Here is a 13,686-nt window from a genome sequence, read left to right on the forward strand (position 1 = left end):
TTTCTCAGTGACCCCATAAGATAAAATGTTGTCATTTAACATATGGGACAGCCAAGCCCTAGAAAGGAATTTAGTTAGACCCACATCATGGGAATTAAGCGGTAAAGCAGGTGTTTAAATCCATGCCTGTTTCACTTCAGAGCTTATAATTTTCATGCTGTATTGGTGTATGGTTGCGACAGTCCATGATGTGGATTTTTGGCCCACACCTCTAGCTGTCAAGATCTCTTAGAATATTAATTTTAGCATTCACCTTGTTATTTACCGCACCACATTTTTTTTTTGTCATGGACAAATTTACAAGGTGCACATTCTGCTTAATATGACAAGGTCAAATATAGAGCCCAATGACTCAAGTGTGGAGCCCTTCATAGAGATGGGTGCCAAAGTAATTAATCAGTTTTCTCTGGGTGCAGTGTTCAGCAAGTTACCCATCTACTCATCTACTTAATGGTCCTGTTAATCAGCTCACAGTTCTCCATCTTGACCTGAATAAAGTCATAAGAGATTCTGTTAATGCTATGGGGAGGTGAATTCACACTTGCACACATAATTCTGTTTCCCTACAACCACCCTCCAGCTAATACTTGCCTGTGTATTGCATCTATTCCTCGTTACCTTGTTTTAAGTGAAGGTTCCGTATTTCCTACCAATGGCTGCTTTTACAGGGAGCAAAATAATGGGAAAGCTCCTTTTATAAAAAAGTTCTCACCATTGGAAATGTTGCATTCTCTCACTGACTCTGAGCACAGTATTTATTCACTGAGAGCTCTAGCTCTATTGGAGAAAGAGCAGAAGGAAGGGCCAAACTGGAAATGTATGTCCACCTATGAGGGCCTCATACACATCTGGCTCCCCTGCTTCACCGTTTGAAAAGAGCCAGACTCGTTGGACCCAGACTCTAACCTCACATTATATATAGCAAGTCAAGACAAAGGGAGCAGTGTTATGACTTTGACCTCTGAGATCTCTAAGGAGTGAGGAACATGAACTCCAGGCTTCTAAAATATTATTGACCAGGCTTCTAAAACATTATTGACATTATTGAACAGTATATGGAGAAGGGCATTTTTTTTTTCCATTTTAGTTTTTCTTACCTTCAGAAAGAAGTTTATGGGTTAGGCTAACACGTGGAGACAGAAAACAACGCATCTTATGTTGTAGACTACAAAGATGAATGATCACAGGTTAAATCCTAGATGGTTTATGAGTGGTTTGTAACCTTTTGGGAAATCATGACGACATCATGAAAACTTTCAGAATATAGGCAGTAACCTTTCTCCTAGAAATTTCCCATGAATAAGACACACACACACACACGTACATGTGTGTACATGTGTGTGTGCGCACACACACGCACACATACACACACACAGTGATATATCTAATTTCAAGGTGTTCAAGAGACAGTGAATCCTGTTTTTGGAAACCAAGTCAAAGAATCTTGACCCTTAAGTCAAATAGTATTTAAGAAAAGATGTAAGTTGAATTCCTCCTTGAAGGTGGTAGGATTAAGTAAATTATAAAATTGTAATAAAAGTAGATATTATGGAACTCTTAGTTGATTTGATTGTCTATGGGAATCAGAGTTTATTCTCAAAACAGCTACAAAATGTGTGTGTGTGTGTGTGTGTGTGAGTGAGTGTGAATTTTCAGATTTTTTTGCTCAACAATAACCCCGAAAGACTGGCACCTTCCCCACATTTTTGAGGAAGTTAATATGTGTGTCTCAGGGGCGAACAGATTAGATTTCAGATATGCTAGTATAAATTTGCAATTCTTGGGAAAGGTGCCTTCCTTAATATGGCAGCATTATATTTTCAATCTAGTTTAGGGCAGGAATGAAGCTAAAATTAAGTAGAGAGGGGCATTTGAACTAGCCAGGTAATTTCCTAATAGAATATAAGAGCTGTGATGCAGATAGTTGTTTTTGAGAAAGGGAATATTAGGTAGAGCAGCCACAGTAATGGACAGGAAAATGCAGGGATTCAGCCATATTAATGTATACAGTGCATAGCAAATGGACATTCGGGGCACTTTCTTTTGGAAAACTAAATATTTTATTTGGGGAGTGAAGGGGTAAGAGAAATGGATAAAGGTAGTCAAAATGTAAAAACATCCACTTATAAGATACAGAATAAGTTCTGGGGATGTAATGCACAGCACAGTGAATATAGAAAAATACTGTATGGTAGACATCAAATATACAGTGATGGAAGGAGAACTGACTCCGGGTGGTGAACACACAATGTGCTATATAGACGATGTATTACAGAATTATACACCTGAAACCTATTATGTAACTTTACTAACCATTGTCATCCCAATAAACTAAAAAAAAAAAGTTGCTAAGAAAGTAGATGTTAAAAGTTCTCATCACACACACACACAATTTGCAACTATGGGAGATGATTGATGTTAACTAAAATTATTGTGATAATCATTTTGCAATATGTACACACATCAAATCATTATTTATATGGTCTCATACGATGTCATATGCCAATTTTATCATAATGAAACTGATAAAAAGCAAAAGCAAAAATAAATCTAGTACTGACTTACCTAAGTATAGTTGGTATTTGATAGTAAAGCTAGCTAATTGGAGAATGAGGAAGTTGGATGTTGGTAAAATCCAAACAATGGATGCCATGTGAAAAAAGCCAGAAGCCTTTTAGGGCCGGGGGTATTAACTTCGCATCCTCATCCAGGGGTGATCTGCTGAGGTGCAGATGTACATTATTGCTAGTAAGAACTGGGACAGTAAGCTTAGAGACAGAATCTTGTGTCGTGTTTTCTAGTAAGAGACTTAGTCTTTCAAGATCACTAGATGTACTCTGAGGCATAGGATACCCTGCCATACACCACATTCAAGATCCTTTCTGCTCCTGAGCCTAGGCTCAGAAAAGAAAGGGAACTGTTTACTTATAATCAGCGGTTGACTTTTGCTTGGGTTCTCTAGTTTAAACTCTTGCCTTTGGTTGATGGTTAGACCACATTTTTCCTAGTTATTCCTGGAGCCCTCTCTAATATCCTGCAGCCATACTTCCTGCTTTGCTTTGAAAGCCTTTCATCTGGGCAGTAAGGGTTGTCACTGAGTACTTCCTGTGATTGTTGGCTTTGCAAAAACAGTCAATAATATTGGCGGGGTTTCCTCACAATCTCCCAGATAATTGTGCTATTTTAATTAGAGTGTGGATAGGCCTAGAAATGAGTTGCTAGACTTTTACTCAGTTAGGAGCATCTATTTCTGATTTCATTCACTACTGATATTCTCTAAGGAAATGCCAAAATGCTTTCCATCTGGAATTAGGAATCCTTTATTTTCATTGGGGAAATCGGAGCTCCTGGGAAACACTTCAGTTTGGCTTATGCCTCAGTTGTCAAGCTGCAGGAGATGTAAAACACTGGAAACAAAATCATCTTAAATAACACCAGGAGTAGGTAGAGCAGTTTAAAGTGATTTTGATGTGTTTCCACAAGTAGTATGTTAAAGTCATATAATAGTTCTATAAAGTGGTTGGGTAGGTATTAATATTCACACTCTTGTAAATAAGAAAACCATTTAGAAACATCATGGTTTTTGACTGTGACTTTAGTGAAGTCGCTTGACATGCTAATTTCTGAGGCAGGTGCCCTGATTTCCAACTCACCCTCTTTCCACTGGGCACACTGTCCCCGAACCATGAGAACCTAAAGAGAATGAGCAAGTGACAGCAAATACAGGAAGCAAACTTATCTTTCTTTATTTGGACTGCACATTGGTTTATGCTAATTAAATTGGAAAGCAGTTTAGGGATGGAGAAAGTCTGGGAGTTGAACTCGGAAAGCCTGATTTTTCACTATTGCCTTTGCCTCCTAAGCTTTGGGACTTTGTGCATTTACCCTTTCAAGGTTGTTTCTTCATTCACAATTAAGATTAATAATATAGTTTGTCGGGAGAAAAGAGGTATTCTACTAACAGACCAGTTTCCTGGAGTATACTGTCAGGGAGGGTTCCTAAAAACAGCCTAGATTCCAGCAGAAATGGGACATTCTTTGTTGGGGGGAGGAGGAGGTGGTTAGCCTTCCATTTATTCTTCTTCTCCTCCAGGGCTCTAGATCATAGAGTATACAAACTCACAAATCAGAGAAATGAGACTAACAGCTTTATAGAAGGCTCTCTGAAAACGACAAGACTGGAGAATATAATGGAGTTGCCTGTCCGTCTCCAAACATAAAGTTTGAAGCTCAGATGATCAGAATGAGTCAGCTAGGGAGCAAGCAGAGAAGCTGAACAGAGGGATCATAGACCTGAATTGTTTTTATCTTTCACTTTTCCTCCTATCCTTGCAGGTTAAGCTAATGTAATTAAAGGTTTCATTGAAATATATTGTATATGTTTATGGGGTTTGGACACATTCATAAAATCACAGTTTCAGAGTTGCAAGAGAATTTAGACATCATCCCAGCAATTTTCTTACTCAATTAGCCATGGAACTGTTCACATCTCATAAAAGCCCAACATCTAAAATGAATTAAAATGTTTTGACTCTTCCTGAATCAGAAGAGAAGCCCCAAGCTTTTACCGACCCTCTTTGGGGACCCACGGTACCTTCAGAACATACTTTGAAAACCATGGATTTAATCAAACAGCTCATTTCACATTTACAGACCAAAACAATAAGCAGATTAAATGATTTTCCCAAGTCACATAGTGAATGAGCGGTTAAACTGGAGCAAGGACTTAAATCTCCTTACTCCCAATTTAGAACACTTTCCAATTCAACATACTGTGCCCCTTTGCTCAGTTATTCTGGGATTCCTCTTTGAGAATTAATTTACTGTAAAGATCTTCTGCCTATTCATTCCCTGGACTATTCATCTTTGTTGTCTACGGGTCTTATCCACCTAGAACCTGCTGGCACTCACCAAAAGTGTTGACCCATGCAGGCTTTGTGGGAGGAGCCTCAGGGAAAATTTACTTCTGATTTTACATGCCGTAAATACTGAGTTGTTGGAAAAATCATGACGTATTTTTTCTCTGTTTTTTGTTGCAAAAATGCATCATGACTTTTCCGACAACCCAATACTTCTAGACCCAGATCCTTCTGAAATGAAGCTCCGCTAGTTATTTATGGGTATCGTGGGTCTCTCTTTTCCCTGTGAGCATCTTGTGCATTGAAAACAAGGCGAGAGTCATTTTAGCAGATGCACTGTATGTGAACAGAAGATTGTGTCTAAATAGGCTACTTTTTCAGGTTTTAATTGGCCTAATTACTTCATGTTTGTAAAGTGCTTTGAAGAAGAAAGGTGCTATATTAGTGTTGCTTGTTATTATTTTAGTTCCCCCAGCGGCATTTGTTGGTTTCTTAAATTGCCTCTCTTGGAGTGACCTAATAATCAAATTGCCATGGAAGACTTCTTCTTTTTAATTTTTAAAAATCTGTTTTCTTTTTTTAGAGTACCATTAGCCAAACATAAGGAAAGTTGGAAGACTGATAACAGATAGCACAATCTTCTGTTTTGACTAATTCGGCTTTCCTAGTATCTTTCTAGAGTTGAGGGTGAATTGCACCTTTATTTGCTGTCTCTCTCCTGTGTTCTATCTCTTTAAGTATTGAAGCTTGCTTTTCCAGAGGTCACGTGTGCAAGTAAAATGTTCTGCTGTGAACCTCTCTAGAGACCAGGGCTCCGGGGAGACTTGAAGAAAGCACTGCACCCCTTAGGAGCAAGAACAGGGCAGAAAATGAGCTGCTCTTATCTTTTGGTCCCCAACTTGCAGCAGCTGCAGGTGGGCGTCAGAATTTGTTGATGATGCTGTTTGTGAAGACAAATACGGAAGGGGTGTTTCCTCCCTGGTAACATCAGACTTTTTTTCCCACCCACAAAACAGATTTTTTTCCCCCTTCACCTGTGATATAGTAAAGAAATGGCTTACTTTTTTAAGAAAACATTCTTGATTTCTAAATTAGATGAGAGAATAGCTTGTTTGTTGGGGTGGGAGGAATCTGTCTTGTTTTTTTCCCCGTCAGCCCAACCTCAGAAACTTAGGAAGTAACACACTTATCAGTAGCTGTCATGTATCCAGAGCTTTCTACCTTGCAAGCATTATTCATAGTTTCACAACAACCGTAGGCTGCTTTTACAAGTGAGAATGTAGCAAGTCAGAGAAGATGGGCATTTGCCTGAATCGCACAGACAGGAAAAGAAAAAGAGCCAGACTTGGAATCCAGATGTGTCTGACTGCACAGCACTCAAGGGAGCTTCTCAGAGATAAGCCCTGAACACGTTGCAGGCATTGTGAGGAGTGCCGGGTATCTCATTTAATGATCACCCAAGATTCAGGACAATCTTCGCACGCTCTCACAAACCTTGGTGTGGGAAACAAGCTCAGAGATACCAAGTAACATGGTTCAAGTCACATGTCTAGTAAATGGCAACACCTTAAGTTTAATTCAAGTGCTATGCATATTATATTTTTTAACCTTATCACAGATTTCAGTGGCAGTCCTATACTTGACTTGTGTGCCACAAATGTGTTTATTTTTGGACCAAGGAAACCCAAGGGTCATATTACCAGCTATACCAGCCTGTATAGGAAGGACTAAAAGGATAAAACATGTGAACAAGTTACCTGACTTGTTGATTAAGTTGTCGAGCCTTTCTAAACTCAGATGCTTCTGAGGTGAATATCAGACAGGTATCTATGGGCATATTGTTTCATTTAGAATATTTTTTATAAAAATAGTAATGACCACACCAATAGTAAATAGCTAACAATTAACAAGTGCTTACTATGTGTTGTTCCAAGCACTTTTCATATTTTTCAAGAATTAACTTAATTAATCCTCAGAACAACTCTCATAGTTGGTATCATCATTAACCCAGCTTTACAAATAGGTGGAAGGTCAAGTTTTAATGACTGGATGGAAAACTGAGTCTAAATGTAAAAATGTAAAATGGATTCTGGAACAGTGGTCTTTGTGGAAGAGAAAATCCCTTTGAGAATATCCAGACTTTCTTTCCAGAATCTTATATAAACCATTGTATTTTATGATTTGAGCCCCTTTAGTAAATCAAACAATCCTTATTTCTTCCACTCTGAATTGCTGTTGCCATAATCAATTGGGTACGAGGGAATGGCAATGGAATTAATAAAAATAAAAGAAAAAGGTTACATAGAACAGAGCAACAACAAAATCTAAAGGAAGATGTTAACAGTGGTGGGAGGGGCTTCAGGAAAAGGAGGAAGAAGGTGATTGGTGGTAGATTGTGCAGCTCTGTAAAGAATCTCCTGTCTCTTTGAGAATTACTTCCTTTTTGAGAATTAGTGGCCTGAACCGCTTTCCCATCTCCAGACCATTTTTCTCTGTGTCTCTGTTGAATTTCCCTGTCATCGTGGAAGTTTAGGGTTCCTTGTATAAAGTTTGAGTTTATAAGACGAAACAGACCAACTTTTTAGTTTCTCAGGCTGACTCAGGGAAGCGGGGTAGACTTAGATTGCTTTCTAATGCAGGAAAGTGGCTCATATGCCTTTCTTTGATTTGTGAGTAAGTCACAAAGGTTGTTTAGCAGTTTATTGAAAAGAGGGTATGCTGTAATGCTTTTATTTTATTTAATGATTCCCAGTTAACTACCCTCATTTTAGGGTGGCAGGTAATTCTAATAAAACTCTGTATTTCAATTTAATTAAAAAGTTTCATGCAACCTAAGTATTAAAAATGGAATCTTGTTTTCATACGGATGTAATTTTAAGTCTAATTTTTCTCCCGTTTTAATTTCTGAAATTATGTTCTTTATTTCAAGCTCATCTCCACTGGCTTTGTCTCCCATCTCTTTTGTTAAATTGGTTACAATCATTCAAGTGGCGTTTATGAACAAGTACACAGCTATTTGCAATGGCTAAACCTCTAGTTAAAAATCTCTGGTCTTTTGGTACACATGATTGATAATGGTGCTCTGTACTTCCTACATGAGGCACACAATGTCTCTCCTTTGAGGATGTTAAGATTGATCAGTGAGTTCAGATGGTCCTCAGGCAGGACCCATCAGGCATTCACCTAATAGATTTTAAGTAATCATTGTCTAGATCTATTATTTCTTTAGAAGTTGAAAAATGATGATTTTCCAATTCTATCAAGCAAAGCGTTTAGCATAAACTGGTATTATTTTATAAAGAGAAACTTTCCCAGTATGAACAGATATTGTAGGACTGAAAGAGACTATGAGGTATATATTCTTTTGCTCACTTGACTGACAAGGAAAACTTAGCGCTAAAATGACTTCAGAAGAAATGTGGTGGCTTGCTCAAAGCTATGCAAATATCTGCCCTCTGGCCAGAAAAGGATCTAGTACATCAGTGCATAATCTGAGGCTGATCTTACATTACGAGTAGATCAAGCATTTCTAGCTCCACTGTCTACAGGGGCCAGGCAGTTGTCAAATGAGTAATCAGAGCCATATGATACAGTGGATGAAATGGGACTTGCGGTCAAAATAGGGCTCTTGTGAACACCTTTAAATTCTCAAACTTTAAAACACTGTATTGGACAAAAATACACAGCATTGAGCACAAACTCTGAGTAGATGGTTAGACTGTTGTTTTCAAACAGTACAAATGCATACATTTCTCTCATTAGAGTGACAGAGAAATGAAAACCCAAGCCCTAATAGCCAAAGTAACACATAAAGGTAGCAGTATGGCCAGTCACCATATATAGAAATATTTAGTTGATTTTTTTTCTCTGTTCTAAAGCTATTAAAGGGCTCAGTCATATCTACCCAACTCAACTTTCATAGACACGTATATTATAATGATGATGAGGAGGATCTTAGCCATACAGATCGTAAGAAAAATGGTGAGTTTTCAATTGCTTTCTATCTTTATTGCTACTGTTCTGGAGAGCTTCTTTTTGTTGGTATAGAATTCCTCAACTTCAACATCCTATTCTCTCCCATATTACAGTCGAGTAGTTAAAAATTTAGACTCTGAAATTTCAAATAGAGCTGCCACCACTCAGCTTTCAAACCTTGAAAAATTAATTTAACATCTCTAAGTCTCTACTTCTTCAGTTGTAAAATGGGAATCCCAATAGTAAATGCCTCGTAATGTTATTTTAGGTGTTAAATAAGATCATTTCATGAGGATTAAATGAAATAATGCATGTAAAGTCCTTAGCATTTTGCCCGTCACAAAGGAAGAGTGTGACATGCATTTCCTGTTTTATGTATCCTTTATTACAAATCTTGGAAAGAACTTTTCCAAGAGTTGGATAGTTTGGGTTTTTTTGGTAGTTATCTCACAAGTGTAAAACTTTGTCAGAGATGTTTTGCTGACTTAAAAAGAAAACCAAATGTAACAACCCAGGCAGTTGTTTTAAGTGGAAAATTGGTGTGAATCCCCACAGCCCAGAGAGGTTGGCCCTGAACGTGTCCTAGGAAGTGACGAAGTACAGAGGGAGGAGCAGGGACTCCTGGCCCAGAAAGATGGCAGGAGTGCCTGCAGTGCTCACCGTGTGACCTGGGAGCCTGGCTCAGCTGTTCATGTGGTTGTTCTGCAGGTTGTCTGAGAGGGTGCTGCGTTGCCTTTAGCTATACTCACTTTACCTGTGGTCGTAAGGTACCTGGGCTGCTGAAGAGAGCTTCACAGACCTTTCACGTTCAGTTAGGCCCATGCACACACTCACAGGCAAACACACACACACATGCAAACACACACACACACACACACACACACGCACCCCTCCCAATATTTGCTGATTGATCTTAGGAAAGCTATCAAAAAATAACCTTTACTACACTGTGATTGTAGGATTCTTCTTTACCCTTCTATAAACAGCTTTTTTATTCTTACAATTTTTTTTTACATGCTACCAAAAAAATTAACTTTTGAAGTTACCAGTCACTCACAGAGTAGAGATCAATCAGGATGGTTTTTCTGTTTTGTCAACTTTAATATATATGGTAAAGATGAAAAATATCACATTAAATATCTTTAAATATAGATACTACTGTACTAAATGCCTGAATTATTTTCTTTAATTAAGTGTGCCAATGTGTGTGTGTGTGTGTACGTGTGTGTGTGTGTGTGTGTGTGTGTGTGTGTGTGCTGAAGGTGAAAAGGGAGGGAAAAGAGGGACTTTTGTAGTTCGGTGGGATAAGGCATGCTTGATTGGGTCCTAGGAACACCAAGTAATCTGAGATAGCTGGACTCTTCTGACATCAGAGAAGCACCAGTAGGAGGTGGAACATATGGGGAGTGATGGGAAGGACACAGAATTCCGTCAGGCTGTGAATTCCTTAAGTACAGGCTGTGTCTTAGTCCGTTCGGGCTACTATTACAATACACCACAGACTGATGGCTTGTAAACAACAGAAATTCTTTCCTCATAGTTCTGGAGGCTGCAAGTCCAAGATCAAGGCACTACCAGATTATGGGTCTGGTGAGACAGCATCTTCTCATGGCTGTAATCTCACATGGCGGTAGGAAGAGGGATCTCCCTGTGGTCTCTTTTATAAGGGCGGTGATCCCATCTATGACCTAATCACCTCCCAAAGGCCCTTCCTCCTAACACCATCACATTGAGTGTTATGTTTCAACATACGATTTTGGGGGAGACACAAACGTTTACTCTATAGCAGGTCCCCTACCTTAGTCCTCTTTCACACTTGTCTTAATATGTAGCAAATACACTATCCTAAAGCAATGTCTGAGAAACTGTACTGAAAATAAATTGTGTGTTTATTTCCTAGAATCGAGCCAGCAGACAAAAAGACCTAGATCAAATGACCCAAGAGATGGACTTCTACCCTTTCTAGAGAAGCAATTTTTCTATGTTACAGTTTACACGTGTCGTTACATTTTTACCCCGATTTATACCCAGCTTTTTACCGTTTCTAATTCCACTTAACTTTCCTATGTTATTCCTTGATACTTACACCACAAAATATTGACAGCCTGTCTTCACTTAGGCAAGCAGTGCACATATAGCTTCCTTAAGCTCACCTGGTAAGTCTGTCTCTCTGCCTGTATCATTAGTGCTGCTCTTTTCTGGACCATTTCCAGTCTTGCTACATCGCATCATCGTAAAAGCTGCCAAAATGGGTCTTAGGATGCCTGAGACAGCTGCCCTGTGAATGAGACGTAGTACCTCTGTTTGTATCCATAAAGCAGCAGTTAGAGCACTGTATCATTAGCTTCCCTTTCCTATTTACACGTTGATTTCCTTTTACGTCTATATTTATATATTTATCTCACTAGACTGACAGCTGTTTTGGGAAAGAATCCAGATTCATTTTTATATTCTTTTGCAGTGGTTGAAGCATAATAGGTGCTAAATAAATATCAACTACGTGAATACAGTGATATAAAGTATCTCTGTCTCCCCCGCCTTCTGTCCCATGCTACTTTAATAGAGACGATTTGATTTGGTCCTAAATGGCATGAATTCTTCCTTTTCCTTGTTTCTGCCCTTGTCTATGATGTTAAATAGATCAAAGCCTGGTCATCACGTAATGAAGATACACAGCACTCCTCTAGGGGAAGGTAAATGTCTCTTTTACATCTTTTAATTTCTTTTCCTTTACTATCAACTATTTAAATTATTTAGATGGTTCTTGCTCTGCATAGAACCCTTGTTTACTTTCACTTTTCCAACAGTCTGGCAGAGCCTGGAGAAATTGATATAGTAAGCTGGAAAGATTCAATAGTGATAATCTAGTTATACTTTTGTAGCCTTTATTTTTCATTCTTTGGTTTTTCCTGCTATGACACAGAGAAGAAACTTTCTGGACAATGTTTAAATAAGACCATTAGATGAGAATATTTATTATAGTTATTTGTGCACTTTATTATCATTGCTTTGTAAATATACCACATATATTAAATACACATTCTGTAATTTACATTGAGACTTCCAAAAGCAATGATAGAATATTTTAAATGAAACCATCGATTTGGCCCCCCGAAAATGTTATGTGTTTATAAAATTGTGAATTTATTGTTAGAAAGCATCATCAATTTTCCCAAAGAGCTCCAATCACATATATTTTTTTCATTTATCATTTAATATTTTAGGTGATAGTAAAGCAGATCTTGCTGGACCATATTATCACTAGAGATATTGAGACACTGGAGATTTAAATATCACATAATTAAATGGTGGCATGTTCTAAGCCCATTCTGAGTGAAGAAGTACATATGTTTTCTATATTATCTGAGTATATATTCAGCAGTGACCATAAGAACATCCTTCAACTATTTCAAAGAATGATGAACCTACCAGTTTTGTATTTGCTTTCTCAAATCACGGTCACTTACTTGCATGTTACATTGCTTGTATGTCTTTTGTCTCTGATTGGTGGTCTGAAACATTCTAAGAATCCATGTCTAACTTAAGTGTGAAAAGCACATGCAATTTTTTTCCTCTAGTATATTTCTCCAGCTGGTGTCTGAACTGAGAAAATAACTGTCTTCACTGCTGTTAAAACCACACTCTTGTCGCTGTGGTGACATGGGTCCCGATTTAGTTTCAGATGAATTATGGGAAGGACTATGTATCCAACAATTATAGCAATGGTCCTGTGAGCTCCTTATATACATCCTTTATGTTATCAGAGACATCTCCCATGCTGCATAGACTAACTCTGCAGAGATTCAAGCCATCTCTACCAATCTGATAATTAGTCATGTTTGAAAGGCACTTGGTTTGGGTGACAGCTTGTTAGCAAGCAACCATGACCTTTATAGATCCCCACTCCATTTAGTACAATTAATAAGAAGCTCTTGCCTTAGGCTTGACTTCTTTGCTTAGGGAAATTTAGGGATCTTGTCAGAAAGGGATAGGAGATGATGAGATGCCAGGGAAGGAGAGAAAGTTGGCATCAATCAATCAGCAGCCCACATGAATGACAGGGGTGGGTTCCCTTTAACTTTCTAGTTGTCAGCTATTGAAATTAATGTGCCACTGTTGGCATCACCAAAATGTGTCTTCTGATACCTCTGGCAATTTACTTCTCAACTGTGCTCCATTTATCATTTTCAGCCTACCTCAGGAGTCTCTTATTCCTGTTGCTGGGCTATTGCCAATGTGAATGTGTGTGGTGTGTTTAGGGCCACGCATGCACGTGTGTATATGTGCGTGTGTGTGGTTCTTGCTCTTTTTAAATGACGAGTTCCACAACTGGAACAGAGCATTAATGCTTCTGATTTTTTTCTTGGATGTCTCAATTTAATGTGAACTGAACAGACGGTGCAGAGGGTAAGAAGGCAATCAACAATGAGTGACAATGGTGCTGTTCTCAAAGGAGGGGAGCAGGGAAGAGGAAAAAAAAATCAATCCTCATGATAAGTGTTAATTTCCATGTTGTAGAAATACAATTATAGATCCTGGCAACAGTGCCCTCAGGACAGAGCCAAGTTTCGGTCAGCATCCCAAGTTGGCCAATTGGGTCTTCAGTTGTTTGTTACTGCCGGGCATGACAGCTTGTATAGATATTGCATATCTATTTCCTTTTGTTTGAGACTTCCCTGGTGTGCTTGCTGCCATCACCGGATACCTGAATGTCATTAAAGAAGGTCCTTTGTCCTTGGCGTTAAGCCTGTGAGTTCAGTATGGTTATAGAACATGGCACTTCTACTTAAAAATAAACATATATACACACCTGCCATTATTTGAACTCAGTAGCTGATTTTTCTGTCTCTTC

At 38.5% G+C, this 13,686-nt stretch overlaps 1 long non-coding RNA gene across 1 annotated transcript in view; it reads left to right on the top strand.

Moving 5' to 3' along the window:
• Window positions 1-13,686, top strand: part of LOC109374642 (uncharacterized) — an 84,970-nt gene that overhangs the window by 56,011 nt on the left and 15,273 nt on the right. The window contains exons 3-5 of the long non-coding RNA XR_002122423.1: window positions 8,738-8,840; window positions 10,735-10,990; window positions 11,475-11,527. This is a non-coding gene — a long non-coding RNA (uncharacterized LOC109374642). The remainder of the gene's footprint in view (window positions 1-8,737; window positions 8,841-10,734; window positions 10,991-11,474; window positions 11,528-13,686) is intronic.

Source organism: Hipposideros armiger, unplaced genomic scaffold (assembly GCF_001890085.2).
Source record: "Hipposideros armiger isolate ML-2016 unplaced genomic scaffold, ASM189008v1 scaffold_851, whole genome shotgun sequence".
NCBI classification, from domain to species: domain Eukaryota; kingdom Metazoa; phylum Chordata; class Mammalia; order Chiroptera; family Hipposideridae; genus Hipposideros; species Hipposideros armiger.